The sequence below is a fragment of the Hibiscus syriacus genome, unplaced genomic scaffold, assembly GCF_006381635.1.
Source record: "Hibiscus syriacus cultivar Baekdansim isolate YM2019G1 unplaced genomic scaffold, ASM638163v2 tig00110890_pilon, whole genome shotgun sequence".
NCBI lineage: Eukaryota > Viridiplantae > Streptophyta > Magnoliopsida > Malvales > Malvaceae > Hibiscus > Hibiscus syriacus.
In genome coordinates, this window is record NW_024062900.1 from 14,911,386 (window position 1) to 14,937,595 (window position 26,210).

The following is a 26,210-nucleotide window of genomic DNA, read 5'->3' on the forward strand; positions in this document are numbered from 1 at the left end:
TAGCTCAGATAACAATTTATCTTTTAATAGAAAAAAAGGAGTTTGGACCATATAAATGGTTAAGTGATTATTTTATACCTTTTAATACTCGATAGACTAAACATAATAACACTCTATAATTAAAAAATCATTTATAACCTTTAATAACGACTCAACAAAATAATACACTATAACTCAACAAAATAATACACTATAGCTCAGTTGGTAGAGCGTAAGGCTTTTAACCTTGTGGTCGTGGGATCAAGTCTCACGGTAGACAATTTATAATTCTGACTGCCGGAGGTCTCCCACGGAAACTACTCTCAACCTCACGTTAGGGACAACCTACTATCCTACCTCCCCTTATCCCATTACATATGGGAATAGAGTCAACTAATTTTATAACAAATACTAGCTATAATAATTACAGTTAAAATAATTGTAGCTGGTAAAAATTCCAAAAGGTTGGGACCATCCTTAATTCTTTTCCAAATATTTTTCAATAAATATCAATAAGAGTCCCGCCGGCAATATTTTGAAAATAAGTGGCAAAATAGTCTTTTCGACAATTAATTCGTAAAACGTTAAAATCTTCATGCAAGTACGGCTGGTATCCGGTAATTAAAAACCTCTAAAATTCAAAATTTTGAGGGAAAATTGAATTAAAAATGGAAATTCCATATATTTTTAAACAAATAAAAATTTAAGAAAAGAAGAGATTTTCCCATTTTGGTCTTAACTGTTCAGCAGTCAAAAGCAGAGTTCTTCTCTGCCTTCCGATCTTCTATTTTTTTTTAATTTTCTCTTCATTTTCTCAGAAGCCAAACATACCCGTACACAGTCCTACTCTATTGAAAGAGTATATACACTGAACTTCCTTTTATGGCTTTAATTTGAAAGGATAAAACTTTGCTTTTACCGGCATTTTAGTTTGCTTCTTCGTTAGTAATTTTAATTACTTGGAATGTGGAACATTTTTTAGGGTTTTTAGATCGAAGCTTTGAAGTGCTCACCTGCATTTGAAGTCATTCTACTCTATTGGAAGAGTATATACACAGTCCTTGTACTCTATTTTGGTGCTTGTTTGGATCGCGTTAGATTTGGCGTGTCGTTTGGTATTTTTTTAAGGCTTAGTACTTGACTGTTTCGTGAGAAAATAGACAAATGAAGGGATGTTTCTAATTCTGACAATTATTTAATACGGCTTTGAAATGGTCATTAAGTATCTATTTCCTTGCTATTTATATTATCTAAATTATTTTTTATATTTTTAAGCAACCGGATGATAGGACCATTTGTGAAACGGAATGGTGAAATTACATGAAGCTTGAAGATTTGAAGGAATTTTATGTTGATATTAGATAGGATTTAACTTTGCTGAAGGCTTTTATGAAGTTGCGATGTTTCCAACTGTTTAATTACGGTAAATTCTAGCTGTAATAGTTGATGCTTTAACCGTCCTATATGCTTTGAGCTTGTTAATGGTGACTGAGGATTGAAGAGCACTAGTTTCTATTTTAAACAATGGTCCCCACCATTTGCATTGCCTGGATATGTCTTCAAGTGGTTCTTGTGTTAAAGCAAGATAGAACATTTTCTGGAAACTGAAAAAAAGTTTACCTTTTTAATCTCAAGCCTTTTTATTTCTCTTAAAGCTCAAACCTCTGAATTATGCACCACCTAGGAGAAGATGTCTCAGAAAACTGGGGTTCCTCCTTCCACAGGTTTACTAAATCTTTGCCTGTTGATTTTAGGTTCATGGGTTCTCCGACCTCTGATTGCATTGGATACGCTGATATTAATTTGGGAAACAATGGTGTAACCAAGTTGAGTTCCCCTGAAAAAAATGGTGATTCAGGGTTCAAGGTTGTTGAGAGAGTTGAAAATGGTGTTGCTGATAGTGAACAGGGAAATGATGATTCACCATATAGTGGGAATGTTAAGCTGGTTGAAAACATGCCTTCTGTAGGCAATGGGGACTTGGACTCCGCAACAGCACCATTGCCTTCAGTATCAGAATCTAACATTGGACACAGGTGGAGTGATATAACTTCTTATGCTACAAAAAAGGTAACTTATGGCTATTGGTTTTATATTAGGTTAGCCCTCATGGCTTCGACAAGATCTACACACTGCTATGCGTATGTTAAATTTCATGCTGAACTGCTGAATTACTTAATCTGCTGTTTCAGAAGGTTCAGTCTTGGTTTCAACTTCCAAATGGGAATTGGGAGCTGGGCAGAATATGTCAACTTCAGGAACGGAGTCTGTTATTTCACTTCCTGCTGGGAAAGTAAGCATATATTAAGAAAGCACGGAGTATAAATTCCTACATTAAGTAGATATGAATTTACTCGTATTCCAATTGTAGGTTCTAAAGGTGAACTCTGATAGTTTGATACCTTCAAATCCTGATATCCTTGATGGCGTGGATGATCTCATATAGATATAATCAAGATATGATATATGTAAGAGCTCAAACTTGTTTTAATTATCAATTTTTAACCTGCACCTAAAGATTAGTGTTCCTCTAACACTGTTATTGTTATAATCATACTTGATCTAGACAAAAGCAGGACCAGTTTTGGTTGCCATCAATCCTTTTAAGAAAGTTCCGTTATGTGGCAATGATTACATTGAAGCATACAAGAATAAATTTATTGAGAGTCCCATGTCTATGCAATTGCAGACACAGCCATCCAGGAAATGACACGGGGTACTTTCCGTTTTTTTTTTAAGTTGCTAGATTTGATTTTTATTTTTATCAACTTTGTTATTATCAGGAGTTTATGTTTTTAATATGGTTCTTTTTTTTTTGGCAGATGAAGTAAATCAATCTATCATTATAAGGTTGGTATTCTTTCTCCTTTTTCCCCTTCTCTGTTAATATGTTTTACATGGATCCTACCTGTTCTATTTTATGCGCATCCATCTGCCTTATTTTTTATTTTTGATAATGGAAAACTAGTAACACATTCTGTAAACAATTGTTTAATAAAAATACAAAAGTGTGCCTAAAGAAGTAATAAGTTCCTCCTTTGGATTTAAAGATATTTTGTTATTTATCTCTGCTGTCTTTGGTGATAAGGATCAAATACTTTAAAAACTTCATTGCTCCTCAGATACTGGGACTTTAGGACATGTTGAAACATGCATGCAATTCTTTTTGTAACAAATACTTCTATTGAGTTATGATAAAATCAAGATAAAAATGGAGCATAGTTATTGAAGAATTACATCTATTGTTGCCACCTATTAAAGTTGATGCTCTGAGATTTTGACTCATTCTATATTGGCATAATGACACAATTATCCCCCAACGTTTGCACAAATGGTCATTTTACCCCCTATTATTTTTTGGAACATTTTACCCCCAGCATTTTAATTTTTGTCAAAATAGACCCTATTGGATGGAAACCGTTAGATGACTAACGGTTAACACATGTTGCTGATGTGATATTTCCACATGTGATCAATTGCTGACGTGGCATGTTCCACATCATCATTTTTGGTGACATGACACATTCTATGTCAACAATTGATTGTAGGTGAAAAATGCCACGTCAACATGTGTTGACCATTAGTCAACTAATGGTTTTCATCTAACAGGGTCTTTTTGACCAAACATTGAAATGTTGAAGGGTAAAATGCTCCAAAAAAAAAAAGAATAAGGGGTAAAGTGACCATCTGTGCAAATGTTGGGGGTAACTGTGTCATTATGCCTTCTGTATTTAGCATGCCTAAGTTTGTGAGTGAATTTGTAAAGTCTCTTTTGTACAGTTGCACTTAACCATGGTGGGTAATTTCGGATCTTTCCTCGTTTTCCTCCTTTTGCAAGTTTCCAGGAGATTCTCATTAATTTTCTACTTTAAATTAGTCTAAATTTTCTTTGTATAGACTATTGTTTTGTCTGTGCATGTGTAATATTTTGTTCTTTGATTTGCATCCCTTTACTCTTTGGTATCTGTGCTACTTTAATTCAGTTTGGAAGATACCTTATGTGGAATGTAAATTGTAAAGCCTTAAATTTCATAAGATTAAATTACATTTTTAATAATTTGTACTATGAAATATCTGATCATAACCGCAGAGCACATTTCAGGATTTTTTATAGCTTTTGTTTGTTTTTTTTATCACATGTGTATATATATGTAATGGTTGTGTTATTATTTACTTGTAGCGGTGAGAGTGGAGCAGGAAAAACTGAGACAGAAAAGATAGCAATGCAATATTTGGCGGTTCTTGGTGGTGGGAGTGATATAGAGTGTGAAATATTAAAGACCAATCCAATCCTAGAAGAATTTGGGAATGCAAAAACATTAAGAAATGACAACGCGAGCCACTTTGTATGATCCATTTTCTTTCATGGCTATCAAATTTTACCTTGGCTTACCAATTTTCATAGCATTCGAATTTCCCGAAATTTGGTTAGATTTCAGCTACTAATAATTTTGGTTAATATTTGTTAGGGAAAGTTGATTGAAATTCATTTTAGTGAAACTGGAAAAATATCTGGAGCCCAGATTCAAACCTGTAAGTGCATTTACTACTAGATCCTGAAATGACATTCATTTATTTGACCAAATTTATTTCTCCTTCCTGAAATGAGTGACTAACATCAAGTTTGAATTTGTTCTTCACATGGCAGTTCTACTCGAGAAGGTAATTTTTACACCAACTTGTTCCTATGCACCACTGGATCAATTATTTTTCTGATATATGTGTTTCTGATTTAATCTATTATATGAACAGTCTAGAGTGGTCCAATGTGCAGAGAGAAAGGTCTTACCATATATTTTATCAGCTTTGTGCTAGTGCTCCTCTAGCTCTCCGAGGTAAGTTTGTTGCTATCTTTATCTTTCTTCAATCTAATGTGCTTATTCCTGGTAACAATTAGGGACTCAAGTTTGTTGCTTGGTTGCTTATGATTGTATTCATCTTTGAGCTTGTCTTCTTAAGGTATGCTTTTTTATGAACAGTCTTAAGGTATGCAAGGACAGCGAATATGGATGCTGATGATTTAGCAAAGGCCGGTATAGGTTGATTTTTATGTTGTTGGCTTCTTTAGTTTGGTTTTCTGGCTCCTGTATTGTTGTAAGGGTTTTTTGGAATAGTTGTTCCAAGGTTGTAATTCTATTTTCTATAATGAAATTATAAGGCACTCTTTTCCTCCTTCCGATGATTAAGAAGCTTCTATACAAGCTCCATTAATCAAGAAGGAGGTTTTTAATGAGGCCTTCAAATCTTATAAAAAAAATGTATACGCATGGTTTTGACTCTCCTAAATGTGGCATTTGAAAAGTATCCATGAGATAATAACTAGTTTAGTTGTTGTATTCCTTTTTATGCTGTTAGTTTTTTAGAATAATCCTAGGTGAAGAATAATGTTCTATCTTCATATTAAATTATGTTCTTTGCCTTTGTTGATTCAACTATGGCTTGCAGAGAAGCTAAATTTGAAGGATGTGGATGAGTATAACTATTTGAAGCAGAGTAATTGCTATTCTATTACTGGGGTTGATGATGCTAAACAATTTCACATAGTTAAGGTACTTGCTTATTTATCGTGAATATCATCTCTTTGATCCATTTATTTATTTATTTTTGATAAGAGTTGGAGGTCTCATTAAAATTGAGAAAGTAATTGACATATACTGTTGTGTATTATTTTAGGAAGCTTTGGATGTTGTCCATGTTAGCAAAGAAGACCAAGAGAGTGTGTTCGCAATGCTTGCTGCAGTACTGTGGCTGGGAAATGTGTCATTCACCATGATTGATAATGAAAACCATGTTGAAGCTATGGAAGATGAGAGTAAGAAATTTCCATAAACCTTAATAAAGGACCGTTACTGCCTGGTGTCGTAATCGATTTCCGGCGATACGACGAGTCTCGACTCATTTCGTGAAAACCCGATTTTGTAAAAGAAATGTTTCGGAGTCGCCATCGACCTTTTGGGTTAGGTAGGCCGAATACCAAAAAATCTTCTTTTAAAAGAGTTTTTTAAGAAAAACATCATTTTAAAAGATGCATCGATCCACGTATAACCAGAAATTCATTTTTAGTAAAAAAAAAAGAGTTCGGGGGTTGATTACGTGTGGGGAAGGATTAGCACTCCCACAACGCCCAAAATTAGTACCCATCGATTATATATTGTCTCTAAATAGTAGAAATCTAAAAATTCGAATATATATTTAGATCACGATTCCATTATTCCTAATTCAACCATACAAATATTATAGAACAAAAATTCTAAGGAAAAATATAAAATATTCTCTTATTTCTAATTGAAGAGAAAATACTCCCTAAAATACTTTAGGACGAATATTTCTCTTCCCAACTGAAATAAAAGGAATATAATAATTTTTCCTAAGGATTCCATATAAAAAAAAATTATTCTACCAAAGAAAGAAATTAAATTTATTAATCCGAATATTATTAGAAAAGATAAGGGATATTCAATAATTTAAAAACACGGAGACTTAATTTCTAATAAAATTAGCAAATTGTCTTGATAAATTTAAAATAACGAATATTTCCTTTTCCCTTCAAAATTAATTAATTTTAAATGCAATCAATTTTTTTAAGTTTTTCTAGTGGGATATTTATTTATTTTAAAATATCGGAAAAGGACATCTAGTTGTTTTAAGACTGTCCCTTCTTAATATTTTAAAATACATAAATACTACCCTTAATCCAATTATATAATCGATTAAGTTATGCTAATGAGGCTTTTAAATAAAATAGAATATGATACATTGAAGCACTTAGCAAAAAAAAATATAAATACACATGGATTAAAAGAACAATTTTAAAATTATTTATAACTTTATATTGCTAAATATATACATATTTTCTAAATATTATATTAAACATAGAACATGATATTTATTCTAAAATATAATAAAAATATAAAATAAAATATTTCTATCATGCTATAATATTATATACAAAGTAATATATAATAATAATACAAACAAAATAAATATATAAAACATAAAACATACTTTAATGGTAAAATAAATAATATACATATGAATCTACTTACTATATGATGACAAAAATAAATATATAATAATCTTAGGATATTAAACATTAATAAACAAAAATCATGGCATGAAACAAGAACATAACCAAAACAGAAGCACTATAATCATAATAAAACCATAACAATAGGACTAAAATGGAATATCATAAATATCAGCACCAAATTTCGAACAAAAAAAAACATACAACAGAGGACTAAATTAAAATAATACAAAACCATACATCTAATTCGTAAATCTTAGAAAATAAAAGGAAATGGTGATTAAATCACGAAACACGCTAAAATGTAAGGGACCTACAGCGTGATTTATCCTAAAAAGTTACTAAATCATGAATCACATTCAACGTAAAAGACCAGTAAGGTAGTTTAACCTAAAACTAGTGGCCAAATAAAACATGCTAAAGGTCCAGGGACCTTTAGCGTGGTTTACCCAAAAATACTAAGATATAACTCTTCTTCTCCTTTCCAGAATCATTTTTTGTCGTGGTTTTCTAAACCCAAACTCTTTCTCTCTTTTCTTCCTCCCTCAACTCACAGCGACCTCTCACCAAGGAAATCAAAGAGAGCCACCACACACGGCGGCACTACTACCCAAACTACACTAACCCGACTCTAATCGCTTCCCCTACGACTCTATTCGACAAGGAACACAAAAACTCCAGGTAAATTTACTCTTAACTTATTTTCTTTCCCTAAAATTTTTATTCAAGCTTTGTTTTAGTTTATTATCTTTTTTTTTAACCAAAGAAAACGAAAAGAAAAGAAAAACACCTTAAAAAAAGGCTCTTGTATTTCTGCTGAAAAAATGAGAGGAAGACCTCCCTTCTCGGTTACCTGGTTTTGGTTCTTATAACCAATTTTACATAGGTTTAAAAAAAAATAAAAATAATCCTAGCTCCACTGTGGTGTTACTGTTGTTGATGATGGTGTGCTTTTAATGCTCCGGATATTCCGGGGTTTTGTTGAGCGAGCTTGGACCGGCGGTGACGGCTGAATCATGATATCTCTATGGTTAGGATTAGGGTGAGGTTTTGTCGGATTTGAATTTTTGAGGTTTGGGGTTATGGGATTTAGGGGTTATGAAAAATGGTGGCTACACCTGGATTGGTTTCATGTTTCTAAATTCTTTTTTTTGTTATTATACGTTATGACCCTTCAGCCATATAACCTTTATCCTATCCTCCTCCCTCAATCTCCTCATCTTTTTGACAATCGACTTTACTTGGAGATGGAAAAATGAAAAGTGGCACTGGAGAAATCCAAACTAAAGTTAAGCCTTTGCTTGGCCTTATATTTAAGTTTTTATTGCCAATTAGTTTTAGGTTGGATGCTTAAAAAATAGTTTGAGTCCAATTTGTTTATTAAACCTAGGGGTGTAATTGAGTAGAGTCAAGCTCAAGCTATAAGATGCTTGAGCTTGAGTGTGACTCAAAGAAATTTGAGGCTAAAACTTGAATGCAATCGAGTTTAATTCAGTGTAATTGTAATATTGAAAGCTTGATTTGTACTTGACTACAACTTGATTATTTATGTTTGACCCCAAGTCCGAGTTTGAATTGAGATTTCACAATACTAATAAAAATAAGAAAGCTTGATTAGGCTCGTCAGCTACTCAAGTCAATCATTAAGATATTCAAATTTGGCTTGTATAATTTTTCAAGCTGCTCAAGCTCAAGCCTGACTCTTCAATGAATGAGCCGAACCAAATACCTTCCGAAGATAGATGGCTTGTTTACACCCCAGTTGCATTTGTTTGTTGTTTTAGTGATTTTAGATATTTTATTTTTATGGCAATATTTTGTGCCTGGGTCAAGTTTTAATGTCCTGTATAATAGATTTCTTTATTTGTTTCTATTTGTATTAGGCAGTTGTGTTTGCCTCTCATCTCTTTCCTTTTTAATGCTGCTGATATGCCTTCTTTCATTTCCCATGTATTTTCTCACCTGTTTCCACTTATAATTGGTCTGCATTATTTTATTCATATTGTTTTTGATTGGTCTTCATCTAATCTCTGAAGACACTATTAATTTTCAGGTTTAATCAATGTTGCCAAGTTGATTGGATGTGACATTGCAGACCTTAGCCTGGCTTTATCAACTCGTAAAATGCGGGTTGGTAATGATAATATTGTCCAAATACTAACACTATCACAGGTAATAAACTAAGAATCCTTCTCTATACAAATACTATGCTATAATTTGTCTAATAGGTCATAGAAAGTGTAAGCATTCTATTTTAGTTTAAGATAGAGCATGTAAAAGAAGGTTTCTTCAGATCTAGAATTTCTCCATGTTTGAATTTTCAATAACATTTCTGCGACCTTTCTTTTTCCTTCATGGCCCGTTTGTTGGCTGGCTGGAAGAAGATTTGAATTGCATTGGTGCCACTGCCAAGTATTGTTCTCTTTCTACTCTACCTTATATCAACATCCCTCTTCATATGAAGGAAATCTCTGAAATGATGCCATGATTATTGAAATTAATTTGGATTTGACTGCTCTGTCATGTTTTGAAGTATCAAATTAGAGAACCAAATATGGCTGAACTTGAATGATCAGATTTGCACTAGTGCATGCTTTGCCTAAATTAGCTTGACATCTATAATTTCAAGATTTTACTCTCTTTCATTCTACTGGTCGAGTTAAACGATCTTGTTATTTTGTACTCGTGTAATAATAAACAAAAGGAAGGATTGTTTTGAAATAATTATATTATTCAAGGCTATTATTCTCCGAAGGGGAGGAATTGTCTAATACCTAAGAAAAGGGTGGGAATGGGATTCCCGGGAATTCAAGGTAAAAAAAGCACTATTGGTAATGTAAGACTACACTTGGTGGGAATGATTTTGAACCAAAATTTGGGTATGTGATTTCGGAAAAGATTATAAAATGTCTGAAATATTGATGCTTGCTTCTAGTACTGATATCTTTTATTCTTTACGGCATCAATTTATAAAATGTGCTTCAAATCTTATGTTTTAAATTTGATGCTGAAAAAAGAAATTGAATCCCTAACGAGGCCTCCATTTCTTATAAAAAAAAATTTGATGCAGAAACCTTTGGGATTATTGTCTTTGTTAATTGAGGAGTCCACTTTTCCTAATGGCACATACTACACCTTTGCCAACAAGCTCAAGCAACATCTGAATTCGAATCCTTGTTTAAGGGGAGAGCGAGAGAAAGCTTTCACTGTCTCTCATTTTATCGGAGAGGTACTGTTTTGTGTTTCAAAGGTGTTTACGCATCTCCTAGTTATTCATTGTTCGACATGGTGGTGGTGGAAGAAAGATGCGTCACTTTTAGTTTGCTAGATTTTCCTCAATGTGTTTTGTTATAGTTCAAGAGAATTAGAAAAGAATGTGAGAACGAGGAAATAGAGAAGAAAGGATTTTGGAGAATAAGAAAAACACTTCATTCATAATCTAAGAAATCAAATGCCTCTCAGCCAATCTTATTTAGTTACAGGGCTAAAAACGTAAATTGCTAAATATGCCAGCTGGCATTACATTCATAACAGTTATAACAAACTGATCCTATCTTCCTCTTTTAGGTTACTGGCCCCCATGCATGGGCTGCTTCCATTCAACTTGGGTATGAACCTCACTGGATCCACTTCCTTCTGAACCGATTCAACAACACGTTCCACTTCAGAGGGTAAATGCTTCCTTTCCTCTTCTTCAATTTTAATCCCTAATTCCCTTCTTTCTCTTCCTTTTCTCGCCTCGATTCCCAATTCTCCATCCTCAATCCCTAACCCTAGGCTTCTTCTTTCCCCAATTCCTTCGTTCTCTTCACAACCATCGTTCTCATCCCGCTCATCTCCTCCAACTGTAACAATACTCGGTGCTGGAATCGATCCTTGTCCCTAAGGATCAAACTCTGGAAACTGTCCTCTGAGAACAATATAGTCCTCCCACGAATCACTGGTTTCATCAAGGTTTCTCTATCGCACCAGCAACTGAGATACAAGTTTGTTCTGTCTATTTATTATTCTTCTGCCCATAACCTTATATGGCTCAACGCGAATCTGACCATCATCATCCATTGCAGGAGGTTCAGTTGAAGAACTGACTGAGTCACCCACATGTTTCATCAGGAGATTGACATGAAAAATGACGCCAGACAGAATAACGATTATCCTGTAGGCTAGTTCCAACAGATGAGTCACAAGAGAAAATTCGCCCAAAAACCAGAGAAAAAAGTCTCTAGGGTTTAATAAAATATTATAAAATCAAAAACTATCCAAAATCAGTCCACAAGCCGGACTGTTATAGCCAAAAATCTTGTTTATCGGAATTTGACCAAAAATAGCAAAATCTCGAAAATCACTCTAAATTGAAATTCAAAATAAAATAAGCAATCTGCAAAAATTCTGGCCGAAATAAGATTTAAAATGACTTCCTAATTGACAATCAAAATATTACCATAAATAGTAAAAAATATCTAAATCTAGTAATTCGGAGGGAAAAACGGTAGAATTTGAGGTCGAAAAAAGGCCACATAGAGCATAGCTCAATGTGGACAGCGTGCGCGTCGAAAAGAGCTTTCCGGATTAGGGTCTTATGCGCGATTCTGACACCCGTAGCCAAAGTTATGGCCAAAAGACTGAAGCACACTCAAAACGGCCCCAATGAGGAACATATCACAATCAATTGCGCTGATCTGCCAACTCATGGTATCTCAGCGCCATCAAGGTGCAATCTGACAGCTCAGCATCATCTGTCTCGGATCCCTCTGCATCAGTCACCCCGGGTTGGAAAGAACTCGTCCTCGAGTTCAAAGTAGTGTCATCATAATCCACAAAACAATGACTCAGGTGCTTTACATTAAAGACATCAGAAGTCTTCAAGTGACTGGGAAGGCGCAACCTGTAAGCATTATCATTGATCTTCTGAACGACCTCACTAGGTACAATCTTCCGATCCTTAAGCTTATTATACTCACCAACAGGAAAACGATCACGAGTTAATACAACCCAAATAAAATCACCAACATCAAAAAGTACCTGACGACGATGATTGTTAACCCAAGTCTTGTACTTGGTATTGCTCTCATGAATGGTCAGTTTCACCTGCTCATGGATACCCCAAAGATACTTTGTCATCTCATCTGTTTTAGGACTAAAACGTCCTATACGTGAAATAGGGGCTAAGTCCAGCACCTCGGATGGGTTCTGACCATAGACAATCTCAAATGGGCTTAAACTTGTGGTTCTGTTTTTTGATCTGTTGTAGGCAAATTCTGCCTGAGGCAATGCCAAATCCCACTACTTCGGCTTCGTTCCTGCTAATCACCTCAAAAAGTTTCCCAAACTTCTGTTAACCACCTCGGTCTGGCCATCCGTCTGGGGGTGGTAGGCGCTACTGAAATTCAACTGCGTTCCCAGTTTCCCCCACAGGCTCTTCCAGAAATGATTGATGAACTTAATATCACGATCTAAAGTGATGGATCGAGGAACACCATGTAAACGCACAATCTCCTTGAAATAAAGATGGGCAATCCGGTCAGCATCCATAGTCTTTCTGCAAGCTACAAAATGAGCTATCTCGGAAAACCTGTCAACCACAACAAAGATAGAATCCGAAGCCCTTTGGGTGCGGGGTAAGCCTAGTACAAAATCCATGCTGACATCGAACCAAGGAGCTTCAGGAACAGGTAAGGGAGTGTACAAGCCCGCATTGGTGAGAACTTCCTTAGATAGCTGGCACACATAACAACGGTCCACATAATGAGCCACATCACTAGTCAACTTGGGCCAATAAAAGTCAAAAGAGATAAGGGCTAAGGTCTTATCTCGACCAAAGTGTCCCTCATTATGAAGTTCACTTATAATTTGTTGCCTCAATGAACAATCTGGAATGCACAACTGTAATCTACGAAACAGATACCCATTATGCAAAACAAAATCATGACGGTGACACTCAGTTACCTCCTGAAATATTCTTCCAAAGGAAGGATCAGCTGCATACATATCTGTGAACGTCTCAAAGCCTGCAACTTTGGTATTCATGGTGGTGAGGAGTAAAGTACGACGACTCAGGGCATCTGCAACGCGGTTCAAACTCCCTACTTGGTGCCTCAGCATAAAAGTGAATTCTTGCAGGTATGCCACCCACTTGGCATGACGTCTACTCAGCTTGTATTGGCCATTGATGTACTTCAAGGCCTCATGATCAGTAAATAGAATAAACTCCTTCTGTACTAGGTAGTGACGCCAATGCTTCAGAGACTGAACTATGGCATAGAACTCAAGTCATAAGTGGAGTAGATATTTTTGATCCTGATAGCTTCTCACTAAAAAAAGCAACCGGACGACCTGCCTGACTCAGAACACCACCAATGCCAACACCAGATGCATCACAATTTACCTCGAACACTTTGTCAAAATCAGGAAGTGACAAAACTGGTGCCTCGGTCATCTTCTGCTTGACCAGTTGAAGATGGACCGTCATCCTAAACTATACAAGTTGTCATGGATAAATAAAGGAAGTGAAGTAACAGTTGATAGGCGATGATTTGTATCTTTTTCAATTGGTAGAAAATATTTTGATAATGCCTGGTGTGATGTTGTGTCTATGGATGTGTGTCATATATTGTTGGGTCGACCTTGGCAGTATGATCGCAGTGTCATTCATGACGGACGGAAGAATACATATTCCCTTAGCATCAAGGGAAAAAAGATTGTGTTGGCGCCCCGGCGGGAAGGACTCACTCCTACCCCGGTAACCAATAATACTAACCTGCTTTCTATGTCCAGGTTTTTAGATGCGATTGAGCATGGAGGCGTGGTATATGCCTTACTACCTTGCGAGAATAGTGCAGTAGACGTGGATACAGATTTACCAGTAGAGGTACAGCGGCTGCTAGCAGAATTCTCTAACTTGATTCCAGAGGATCCTCCTCCTGGGCTACCGCCTATGAGGGATATTCAACATTAAATTGCCTTGTTCCTGGGTCAAGTTTACCAAATCGACCAGCATATCGCCTCAGTCCCAAGGAGGCTGAAGAGTTGCAGCGACAGGTGGAAGAATTGTTGGAGAGGGGCTATATCCGAGAGTATGAGCCCATGTGCAGTCCCTGCCCTGCTAGTGCCAAAGAAAGATGGTTCTTGGCGTATGTGTGTTGACAGCCGAGCGATCAATAGAATTACAGTGAAGTACCGGTTTCCAATTCCCCGTCTAGATGATATGTTAGATCAGCTATCCGGTTCTAAGGTCTTCTAAAAAATTAACCTTAAAAGCGGATACCACCAAATCAGAATAAGACCTAGAGATGAGTGGAAGACAGCATTTAAAACGCCTCAAGGTTTGTATGAGTGGATGATCATGCCTTTTGGGCTATCCAATGCGCCCAGTACGTTCATGAGATTTATGCATCAGGTCTTGCGACCTTTTATGGGGAAATTTGTTGTAGTTTACTTCGATGATATCCTCATTTATAGTCCGACATGGACTTCACACTTTGATCACCTCCGTGCTGTTTTTGAGATGCTGAAAAAAGAGTGCTTGTTCGTCAATCAGAAGAAGTGTTCTTTCTTCACTACTTCTGTGACTTTTCTTGGTTTTGTTATGTCTACTAATGGTGTTCATACAGATCAGTCAAAGATAGATGCAGTCTTGGAGTGGCCCAGACCAAGAACCTTACATGACATCCAAAGTTTCCATGGATTGGCATCTTTCTACCATCAGTTTATTAGAAATTTCACTACTCTGATTGCCCCTATCACAGAATGCCTCAAGGGGTGTGATTTTCAGAGGTCTGAGGAGGCAGAGGCCAGTTTTCAACTGCAATTTCTGGACAACCTCCTCGGACACCACATTCTCACAACTGCCGCTGTCAATGATCATTTTGCAGACTTTATCTGCAACTGTGCAGGTCGTGTGAAAAATATTGGTTCTCAACCAATCGTCCCCTGAATCGCCCTTGGGGGTAAGTAAACTCTTGCGAACGACCAGAGTCTCATGACCATCTCCACACAGTACATCATCAGTCTCATCATCGTCATACACGGGTTCGCTAATCTCCTCAGTCTCGTCTTCCGTGTTTTCCTCAATCAACAAATTTTTGCCCTTTTGATTAGCAGACTTCCTGCAATCAGTCGCCCTATGCCCTTGTTCACGTTCATCACAACGAAAACATCTAATAGTAGGGTTAGAATTACCCTGCGGTGACTGTTGAGCAGGACGGGAATCCTGAGGGTGAACTGGTCGACTATTGTGATCGCTCCTGATCACTGGTCTCCTGTTTTGCTATTTTTCAACAGCAAGTGCACGTTGGTATGCTTCCAAAACACTCCATAGTGAATGAAGGCTGAGGACATCTTGAAAGGGCTGGCGTAAACCCCCCAAATATCGCGCCACCATTTGCTCCTCCGTCTTAGATAAATCGTTCCGGGCGACCAATTGATAAAACTCCTCATTGTAATCATCGACTGATCGCGCGCCCTGCCTCAATGCATGAAGTCGCTGAAATAAGGTTTGGGTGTAGCCGAAGGGAAGGAAGTGACCCTTCATCTTCTTCTTCATCTTCTCCCAATCAGTGATCTTGGCCTTGCCCTGTCTTTCTCGTGAACGTCGCAACTGTTCCCACCACGCAGATGCTCTGCCATTGAGTTTGATGGCGATCAGTTTCACTTTCACACGATCGGGGACTTCCTTATATTCAAAAATACGCTCTACTTTATTAATCCAATCCACAAATCCCTCGGCCTGTAACGTACCAGAAAACTCAGGGAGATCGACCCGAAAAACCGAGGTCTCCATGAAGCTCCTCCCGACCACGGTGCTCCCGGTCCTCCCGGAATAGAGCACGATTGTGATATGGGTTTTCGAAAGTGGAATTGGTATCGTGATCAGATGCCTCGCGATCCTCGAAATCCTGCGCCGCCAGGTGTTGGGTTAATTCTGCGACTTACCTCTGCAAATCCGCAATCATCACATCCTGAACGCTGCGATCACGGCGTTGGGCTTCCTCATTCGGAACCTGCTCACGACGACCACGACCTCCAGCCATTGAAACTGGTGAAATTTTCCAGGAAGATGTTGAAGCTCTGATACCAACTGACGCCAGACAGAATAACGATTATCCTGTAGGCTAGTTCCAACATATGATTCACAAGAGAAAATTCGCCCAAAAATCAAAGAAAAAAGTGTCTAGGGTTTAATAAAATTAAAAACTATCCAAAATCAGTCCACAAGCCGGACTGTTATAGCCAAAAAGCTTGTTTATCAGAATTTTACCAAAAATAATAGCAAAATCTCGAAAATTTATCTAAATTAAAATTCAAAATAAAATAAGTAATCTGTAAAAAATTTGGCCGAAATCAAATTTAAAATGACTTCCTAATTGACAATCGAAATATTACCATAAATAGTAAAAAATATCTAAATCTAGTGATTCGGAGAGGAAAACATCAGAATTTGAGGTCGAAAAAAGGCCACATAGAGCATAGCTCAATGTGGGACAGCGTGCGCGTTGAAAAGAGCTTTCCGGATTGGGGTCTTATGCGCAATTCTGACACCCGTAGCTAAAGTTATGGCTAAAAGACTGAAGCACACTCAAAACGGCCCCAATGAAGAACATATCACAATCAGTTCCCGCCTTTGCGCTGATCTGCCAACTCATGGTATTTTAGTGCCATCAAGGTGAATCTGACAGCTCAGCATCATCTGTCTCGGATCTCTCTGTATCAAAAAACTGGATGCAGCCTAGAAGGATCGGGTAAGTCCAATTTATACGCAACTTCACCAATTTTCTCAAGAATTGTATAAGGACCGTAATACTTTGCTGCTAATTTTAAATTCTTTCGCAGGGCCAATGAAGTTTGGCGATATGGTTGCAACTTCAGGTAAACACTATCTCCCACTGTAAATACCCTCTCTGTCCTCTTTTTGTCTGATTGCTGTTTCATTCTGCTGCTTGCCTTCTCTAACTGCCACTTTACCAACTGTCTAATATTCTCTCTGGTAGTCATTAAATCACTAACAGACTGCACTATAGTTTCTGTCTGCCAAACCATAGTAGGAGGTTTATAACCATATAAAGGTTGAAATGGTGTAAGCTTTAGGGCAGTGTGATAGGTAGTGTTATACCATCATTCTGCATGTGGCAACCATTTAGCCCACTACTTTGGTTGAAAAAAACATAGGCCCCTTAAATATTGTTCCAAACACTGATTCAGCCTTTCTGTTTAACCATCAGTCTTTGGATGGTAAGCAGTGCTAAATAATGATTTAGTCCCTAACTGCTTCATTAGTTCTCTCCAGAAGAGACTAGTGAATGTTTTGTCCCTGTCAGAAATGGTCATTTTAGGCTGGCCATAAAGAATGGCCATGAAGTTTATAGACAGTGTCCAAATATACTTTGGCTACATCATCAGCAGAATAGGAATGTGACAATGCTAGGAAATGACTGTATTTTGTAAACTTGTCAATTACCACCAAAATGTAGTTTTTCCTCAAAGATGTAGGTAAACCCTCTATAAAATCCATAGTTATGATCTCCCAAGCTTGTTGAGGAATAGGAATTGGTTGTAAGAGTCCTGGCTTAGCAATATGCTCAACCTTTGTTTGTTGACACTGAACAAGCCCTGATATGAGCTGTTACCATAGCTTTCAACCTAGGCCAGTAAAAATAAGCCTTAATCCTCTGATAAGTGGCCTGTATACCAGAATGAGCACCATGGGGTTAATCATGTAATATTTGAATAATCTGTAACCTTAGAGTTCCAGTAGCCCCAATATAAACTCTATTTTGAAATCAGAGGATGCCCTTAGAATACTTCCACCTAGGATCCACACTAGGATTAATTGTTAAAACAGATATCCACTCAACAACCAATTTATCTTCTCTATAAGTTTCTTCCACCTCTTGCACCCAACTAGGAATGATCAAAGTAGTACTCATAGATAAGCATTGACCCTGATCTTCCCACTGTCTAGAAAGGGCATCAGCAACTACATTAGATTTTCCCTTCCTGTACTGAATAGTATAATCCAATCCCAGCAGTTTAGTTAGGCCCTTCTTTTGAATAGCAGTAGTTAATTTCTGCTCCAATAAATACTTGAGAGGTTCATGGTCTATTTTGATAACAAAAGGACTGCCTTCTAAATAATGTCTCCATTTAGAAGCTGCCAATAAGATAGCAAGGTACTCCCTTTCATATATAGAAAGAGCAGCATGTCTAAGACTAAGTGCCTTGTTAAGGTAAGCAATAGGTCTCCCATCCTGAGATAATACAACCCTTATTCCCCCTGAACTTGCATCTGTCTCTAAATAAAAACATTTACCAAAGTTTGGTAATGCTAAAACAGGGGCCTCACACATAGCATACTTTAATTTCTCAAAAGCCAATAAAGCCTCCTTAGTCCACTTAAAACTGTCCTTCTTGAGCAATTGTGTCAAGGGTTTACTAATTGTGTCCACTTAAAATCGTCTGTAATAGCCTGTTAATCCCAAAAATCCAGGCAAAGATTTTAGAGATTTTGGCACAGGCCAATCCTTCATAGTTGCAACTTTAGAAGGATCAGTAGATACTCCAGAAGCTGATATAATATGGCACAAGTATTCCACTTGAGTCTGTCCAAAGAAGCATTTGGACCTCTTGGCAAACAATTGATTAGTTTTCAAAATATCCAAAACTAATTGAAGATGAACTTCCCTTTATGCTCCCCTTTATGCACAAAACTCAATGTCATATTATTGAAGTCCATCAAAATTGGACTGAACAGTTTCATCCAATCCACACCTAATACCATATCACTGCTCCCCAACTGAAGTAGTCTAAAATCATGCATAAAAGAGTGCCCTTGCATCTTTCATTCCACCTTATTATACCTTGCTGAACTGTAAAGTTGTTGTCCATTAGCTACTGTAATAGCCAAATGATAGGGAGTATTAACCTGTTTACCAGCATCAACTCACTGAGGTGTTAAAAAACTGTGGGTACTACCACTGTCAATCAATATACTCAGTGGTCTTCCTTGAATTGTTCCTTGTATCCTCAATGTATTATGACCAATACATCCATTATTAGCATTCATTGATATTTCTAGGCTCTCTTCTTCTTGCATACTTGTTTGCTCAGATTCTGTTGGTGAGTTTTCTAAGGGTAAAATAGTGTCCTCCTCCATCATCATGTTCAATTGCTTCACTTTACATTGATGACCTGGAACAAATTTATCTCCATATTTAAAGCATAAATTGTTTTGTCTTCTGTAATATATTAAATTCTGCTTTGGTAATGGATTAGCTAAATTTTTCTACTACACTGGTAGTTGATTAGGCTTGGGAGTAGATATAGGATTTGGATAGGATGAACTTCTGAAGGTTGATCTCAATCTTTTGCTTTCAAACTCCATAGAGAGCTCATATAACTTAGCTTGCCTACATGCCTCAGACAGTGACTTAGGTTCTAAGGCATTGACTCTGTTTTTAATATCTTCCCTTAATCCACTAATAAACAGAGAAACAAAAAATTCTTCCCCTAGTGTAGGGTTTTGAAGTAACATATGTGGCTCAAATCTGTCCTGATATTCCTCCACAGTCTCCCTTTGCACTAACTTTGTAAACTCCTCTACTATATCAGTAAAAAATCTATCACTGAACCTATGACATAGGTCTGCCTCAAACTCATGCCAAGTAACATGATGTTTTTGCATAATGTAACCATCAAACCAAATTTCAGCCTTACCTGCTAAATGCATTGTGGCTACCTCAACTCTTTGTTCATCAGTAATATTACAAAGAGAAAAATACTTCAGACACTTTTGTAGCCATCCCCTTGGATTAATTCATTCAAAAATTGGCAGCTCAATTTTTGGTCTATGCCACATTACCCCTGACATATTAGAAGATCCCCCAGTACCCCTTTTATCCCCTTCTACTGCCACTAACTGATTTCTAACAGCACTGTTCTCTCTCATTAGATTGTCATTTTTAAAGCTAAGAAAATCAGCTGATTTAGACTTAAGAATTCCAGGTTCATCAGGTTTATAAGTAAACCTAGTCTTATCATTTACCACTGTCACCTTCACAGGTTGTCTGCCACTCATATTAGATGAATTAAGGGTCTGTACCTGGTCATCAGCAGACTGATTTTGGTCCTCCTTCCTACCAGTCAGAATCTTCAAGATCTCTTCCACATATCCTTGGTTTGTAGTCAGCCTAGACTCCAATGTAGTGATCCTGTTTTCCTGAATCTCCCACCATTTAGGTGGACTGGTCTCATCTTTTCCTTTTTTCACTATAGCTACAAAGTCATCTATCTGTTTCTACAATCCAGATAAATCCGTTTTCATACTCTGATTCTTCTTTGTCATGCCCATTGAATTTTTTGTTGCCAGAACCGAGGCTCTGATACCAAATTGTTATAGTTCAAGAGAATTAGAAAAGAATGTGAGAACGAGGAAATAAAGAAGAAAGGATTTTAGAGAATAAGAAAAACACTTCATTCATAATCTGAGGAATCAAATGCCTCTCAGCCAATCTTATTTAGTTACAGGGCTAAAAACATAAATTGCAAAATATGCCAGCTGGCATTACATTCATAACAGTTATAAAAAACTGATCCTATCATTACATTCATAACAGTTATAACAAACTGATCCTATCTTTTTCTTTCAGGTTACTGGGCCACCATACATGGGCTGCTTCCATTAAACTTGGGTATGAACCTCACTGGATCCACTTCCTTCTGAACCGATTCAATAACACGCTCCACTTCAGAGGATAAATGCATCCTTTCCTCTTCTTCAGTTTTAATCCCTAATTCCCTTCTTTCTCTTCCTTCTCTCGCCTCGATTCCCAATTCTCCATCCTCAATCCCTAACCCTAGGCTTATTCCTTCCCCAATTCCTTCGTTCTCTTCACAACCATCATTCTCATCCCGCTCATCTCCTCCAACTGTAACATGTTTTAACATAGAGATTATCATAATTATAAAAAAAATGGTTGTCCCTTATTCCCATATGTAATGAGGTAAGGGGAGGTAAGATAGTAGGCTGCCTCCAATACTAGGTTGAGAGCAGCTTCCGTAGGAGACCTCCGAATTATGAAATGCCCTCCATGGGACTCGATCCCACGACCTCAAGGTTGAGAACCTTGTGCTCTACCAACTGAGCTGGATGGTCAAATTTGACAATTCATCTTGGTCCCATCGCAGGTTACATATGACAACTGGATTTTTAGAGGAGAACAGAGACTTACTGCACCTAGATTCAATTCAAATACTGTCCACGAGTTCCTTCCACCTTCCTCAAGCATTTGCATCAAATATGCTTAACCAATCTAAAAAGCCTGTAGTTGGTCCTTTACATAAGGCTGGTGGTGCAGATTCTCAAAAGTTGAGTGTTGCAACTAAATTTAAGGTGAAGTTCTTTCCAAATTTCAAGTGTTCACTTGTATCGGTATGATCAATCTTCATGATGTAATAAGCATGAATATGTGAAAGAAGCTTCTATTGAATTAAAAGCACAAGTACATGTGTCAATGATTTGTATTTTTTCCCGTTCATTTGATGTAATGGGCAGCAGATAGTCGTGATCTCCTTATCCTTGTGTATACCAATTAATTACTTGACCATCTTATGACATTTTGTTGCTTTTGCGAAAGTTGTCCATTCTTGCTATAGGGTTCATGCACATCTTAAGCCAAAATTGGCCATTGTTGATCTTATCTCGAAGTTTCTTTTGCCCTGTTTTATTTCTTGTGTCAACTTTCTAAGCTACATAAAATGAAATCTTGATCAATTTGGGATGGGTTGACCATTGTCTCAAATGTGATTCTTGCATCTGTTTTGTTGGTCTAAATTTAAATCTCAAGATCCACCTTTTATTGTGTTGCCTTTAAAACCATTTCAATTAACACATAAATATCTTAGTTCTCATTTTATGTCATAGAAAGACTAATTTTATTGCTTATTGGCATATGTACTTTTTCTTTTGCCTATGGTGATTCTTTAATATTAGTAAGAAGTCCACCTGTGCTCAATGGAGGAATGGCATGAATTGTTTTAGTAGTTATTTCTCTACTAGTGGTTGGATTTGATTTTTTTTACCTTTATGTTCCTTAAGAGAAAATATCTAGCATCCATCTACAGAAGGGCATGGCAATCCCTGTGATTCGGGAGGTGTATAAGATTAATAATTGTGGTGGTTGCCATCCTTGTTAGATTACCGTGTCTCATTTTATTTTTCTGTAAAATTTAGTGCCAGATGAAATATTGATTTAGCACGTTTACATTGTTTATATTGATTACCGTTTCTCATTTTATTTTTCTGGTGTATAAATGATTTCAATCTCTTTGTTTACATTGTCTATGAGAAGCCAGATATTTGTCCTTCGAAAAGTTTTGTAGTGTATATAGTATTTTAAGTATATTTCTGTTTGAATATTACGGTTAATGGTTAATTTATCCTCTCTTCCTTTTCTCATGTTACTTTCTATAGTACAGGGTCAACTCTTCCAAGTAATGCAACGTCTAGAGAGCACTACTCAACATTTCATACGTTGTATAAAGCCCAACAACTTTCAGTCTCCTGGATCATATGAACAAGGACTTGTTCTGCAGCAATTGAGATGTTGTGGAGTCCTGCAGGTTGTTCGTATATAACGGTCTGGCTTTCCCACCAGGATGTCCAACCAGAAGTTTTCCAGAAGGTATGGAAGAGGAAATAATTTTCTCTTTTTTCAAAGGCAGAAGCATTTACTTTTATTTGTTTCCCTATTTTTGACAGGCTTGAGAGTTAATATGTAGTTGTTCAGCAACTGGTTCTTTTCCATTTCTTTTCTTATGGGTTTTGGCTGTTTTTGATTGGAAGCAGGGTTTTAAATAGCGGTCTGCGACCGCGATAGCACTCGTGAAATAGCGGTAGCATTGCTTTCCGATATACATGCTATACCCGCAATAGCGCCCGATATGGCCGCAATCGTGGTAAACACGACATGACCAAAAACACGACGGTGACGCGATTTGAATCCCTGATTGGAAGTGCTGGATTGTTTTGCACATTTCCTCAGGTATGGTTTTCTTCTAGTGGAAAATGCTGCCTCAAAAGATCCACTTTGGGTGCGTTTGGTTCACGGAATGTAAGATTACTAGTGGGAATGTAAGATTACCAGGTAATAAGATTACTGAGAATATTGTATTTTGTGTTTGGTTGGCTTAGCAGGAATGTAAGATTACCGTGTTTGGTTAAAGGAATAAAAGATTATTGTAATGTATATTTAATCAAATTGTCCTTATTATATATTTGTTTTTTTAACCAGTTGGAAAATATTTATATATTTTCTTTAAAAAATTTAAATTCATAAAATTCATAAAATTTATATACTTTTTTTTACAAAATTTAAAATGTACAAATGTTTAATGAAAGAGTAAAAAATTTATTTTAATCCCGGAACTTCATATAAAATTTTAATTATAGATTTTTTTGTAAATATAAAATAGTTTAAGGATAAATTTGTAATTTAATCTTCGTAGAATTTTTATTATTCAATGACAGAAGAAGGATATTTTTGAAAAAAAAATTTAAAGGCATTTTAGTCCAAAACGTCGATAATCCAACAATACCTAAGGAAAGGGAGGTAACGACATTCTCGGTAATATACCCAAAAAAATCCATTATTAGTAATCTTATATTACTAGGAATGAGATTCTCGGGCTAACCAAACGGGGGAATGTGAATTCCATTCCCATGAGAATCCCCCATTCAAACACCCCTTAGTGTTTCAGTTGCAATTCTTCATCAATTTAACATTTTGCCTAAGATGTATCAAGTTGGCTACACAAAATTGTTTTTCCGTACTGGGCAGGTACACAAAATTTTGCCTGGAATCATTGCCTATCAATGGTGTATCTCTTGATAGTAAAAATATTTGCAAAATTTGCCTTCTTATCTTGATAAATTGATATAACATAATTTATGCAGATTGGGATACTTGAGGATACAAGAAATAATACTCTTCATGGCATTTTACGTGTTCAAATCTGCTTTAGAGGGTACCGAGCTCGCTGCCACTTTAAGGAGCTTCGAAGAGGAGTTACCACCCTACAGTTCATATATTTCTATTTTCCATTCTATTGCTTTAAATCATATATGCAAAATAAGAAATTTTCAAAACTTGATTTTCTTAAATCTCTTACTGCAGTTGTCAGAGGAGAGAAAACCAGGAAAGAATATGCAGTCTTACTGCAGAGACATAGAGCTGCTGTTATTATACAAAAGCAGATAAAAGGCAAAAATGCTAAGAGAACATTCAAGAACATTAGTGATGCATCGGTTGTGATTCAATCAGTTATGCATTTACGTTTTCTTTCTCCACTTGAATTCTAAGTATAAACACGCAAAGCAATATACTGCTTTGTGTTTTCTTCAAACTGGACTTCAGAACTGGAGGCTTCTGGTTGCCACGGCAGGATCAATTTGAGGATGGAGATGTTTTTTTTTTATTTCAACTACTAGTTTGTTTATGTTAAGTATATATACATCAAAGTGCCCTTCTTCTACAATTCATGAGCAAGTTAAAAAAGAATTGTTGGAAGACATTTAAAGTTGTATGTAATTGAATGCAGTCCATAAGTGAATGTGATAAATTTGGTTTTGGCTGTTGAAGTTAGAAAGACATGGGAGTAATATACAAAGCATATTTAGGTTATACATATTTTCTTCTGTACAGCCGGTGTTTAAAAATCATGCCACTGATATTGTATGTATAGTTTAACAATTATATGTGCTCTATGCTGCAGCTATTCGTGGCTGCTTGGTCAGAAGATGTTCTGGAGATATTGGATTCAAGTCTGGGGTCTCTAAGGTACATTGACCGTCTTACTGTGCTTTATTCATAAATTTTACTTATGGTCCGATATTTATGTAATTCCTTATTACTATTTATCAAATTTCCCCGACATGCATCTTTGATCGTATACTGATGCTTGGAAATATTAAATGCCAACACTTCCAGAAATTGGCATTGAATCTCAAGCCCCTCCAGTCTTCTTGTTCTCTGCCATTTTTTTTTCAAAATTTTCTTTGTTCATTATGCAGTTCAGTCACTCTGCTCAGAAAAATATTGGCCAATCTTGAATGTTCTTCCAAATAGTTCGCAGACCAATCTGTCAATATGTTCTACGATCCTATTTTTTTCCGTTGATTCTTTCGTTTAACTGTTAATACGATCCTATTTTTGTTGTTGATTCTTTCCTTTAACTGTTTCAGTGTCGTTTTGACTATTAATTGTTATTCTAACCTGGACCCTACATGTTAGAATTGATTGCTTTTAGTTAATTTCGACTTTTTCTTTGAAGACATGTACTTTCATCCTTATATTATTTGCATTGGACAGTTGAGACACTATATTTTCTGATACAGGTGAATGAATCAGATGAATTGCTGGTCAAGTAATCATTTATTGCTGAACTACAGCACCGAGTTCTTAAAGCTGAGGCTGTTCTGAAGGAGGAAGAAGAGGAAAACTACATCCTCCACCAGCGACTCCTACAATACGAGAACTGTTGGTCTGAATATGAGCTAAAAATGAAGTCCATGGAAGAAGTGTGGCAGAAACAAATGAGGTCGCTACAATCAAGTCTCTCCATTGCAAAGAAGAGCCTAGCAGTTGACGAGTTGGAGAGAAGTTCGGATGCATCAGTTAACACAAGTGACGATAGAGAATACTGCTGGGATGAGGGAAGCAACCTTAAGGTCCCCGAGAGCAACGGATTGAGACCAATGAGTGCAGGTTTGAGTGTTATAAGCCGGTTGGCAGAGAAATTCGAGCAGAGGAGTCAAATTTTCGGCGAAGATGCAAAGTTCTTGGTGGAAGTAAAATCAGGGCAGGTAGATGCAAGCCTGAACCCGGATCGAGAACTTCAAAGGTTGAAGTAGATGTTCGAAACATGGAAGAAAGATTATGCATTGAGATTACGAGAAACAATGGTGGTATTAAATAAACTTGGAAGTGAAGAAGGTGCACTTGACAAGGTGAAAAAGAAGTTCTGGGGCAGGAGGAACAGCACCACGTACAATTAAGCCAACATATTATTACTAGTAGTTGGTCTATACTTGCTGTGTTGCCGTTAGCTGCTAGCTGCATATTTCTATTGGAAACCAGGAATGATATCATAGAGAGATTGCGAGAGGTTTGTTTTTTATTGTGCATACCCAAATTTTAAATAGGAAGATAGCTTA

The 26,210-nt window shown here is 36.7% G+C and overlaps 1 pseudogene; it reads left to right on the plus strand.

Annotated features, from left to right (window-relative positions):
* Nucleotides 1-1,591: 1,591 nt before the first annotated feature.
* Nucleotides 1,592-26,120, plus strand: LOC120144759 (annotated as a pseudogene).
* The last annotated feature ends 90 nt before the right edge of the window (nt 26,121-26,210 follow it).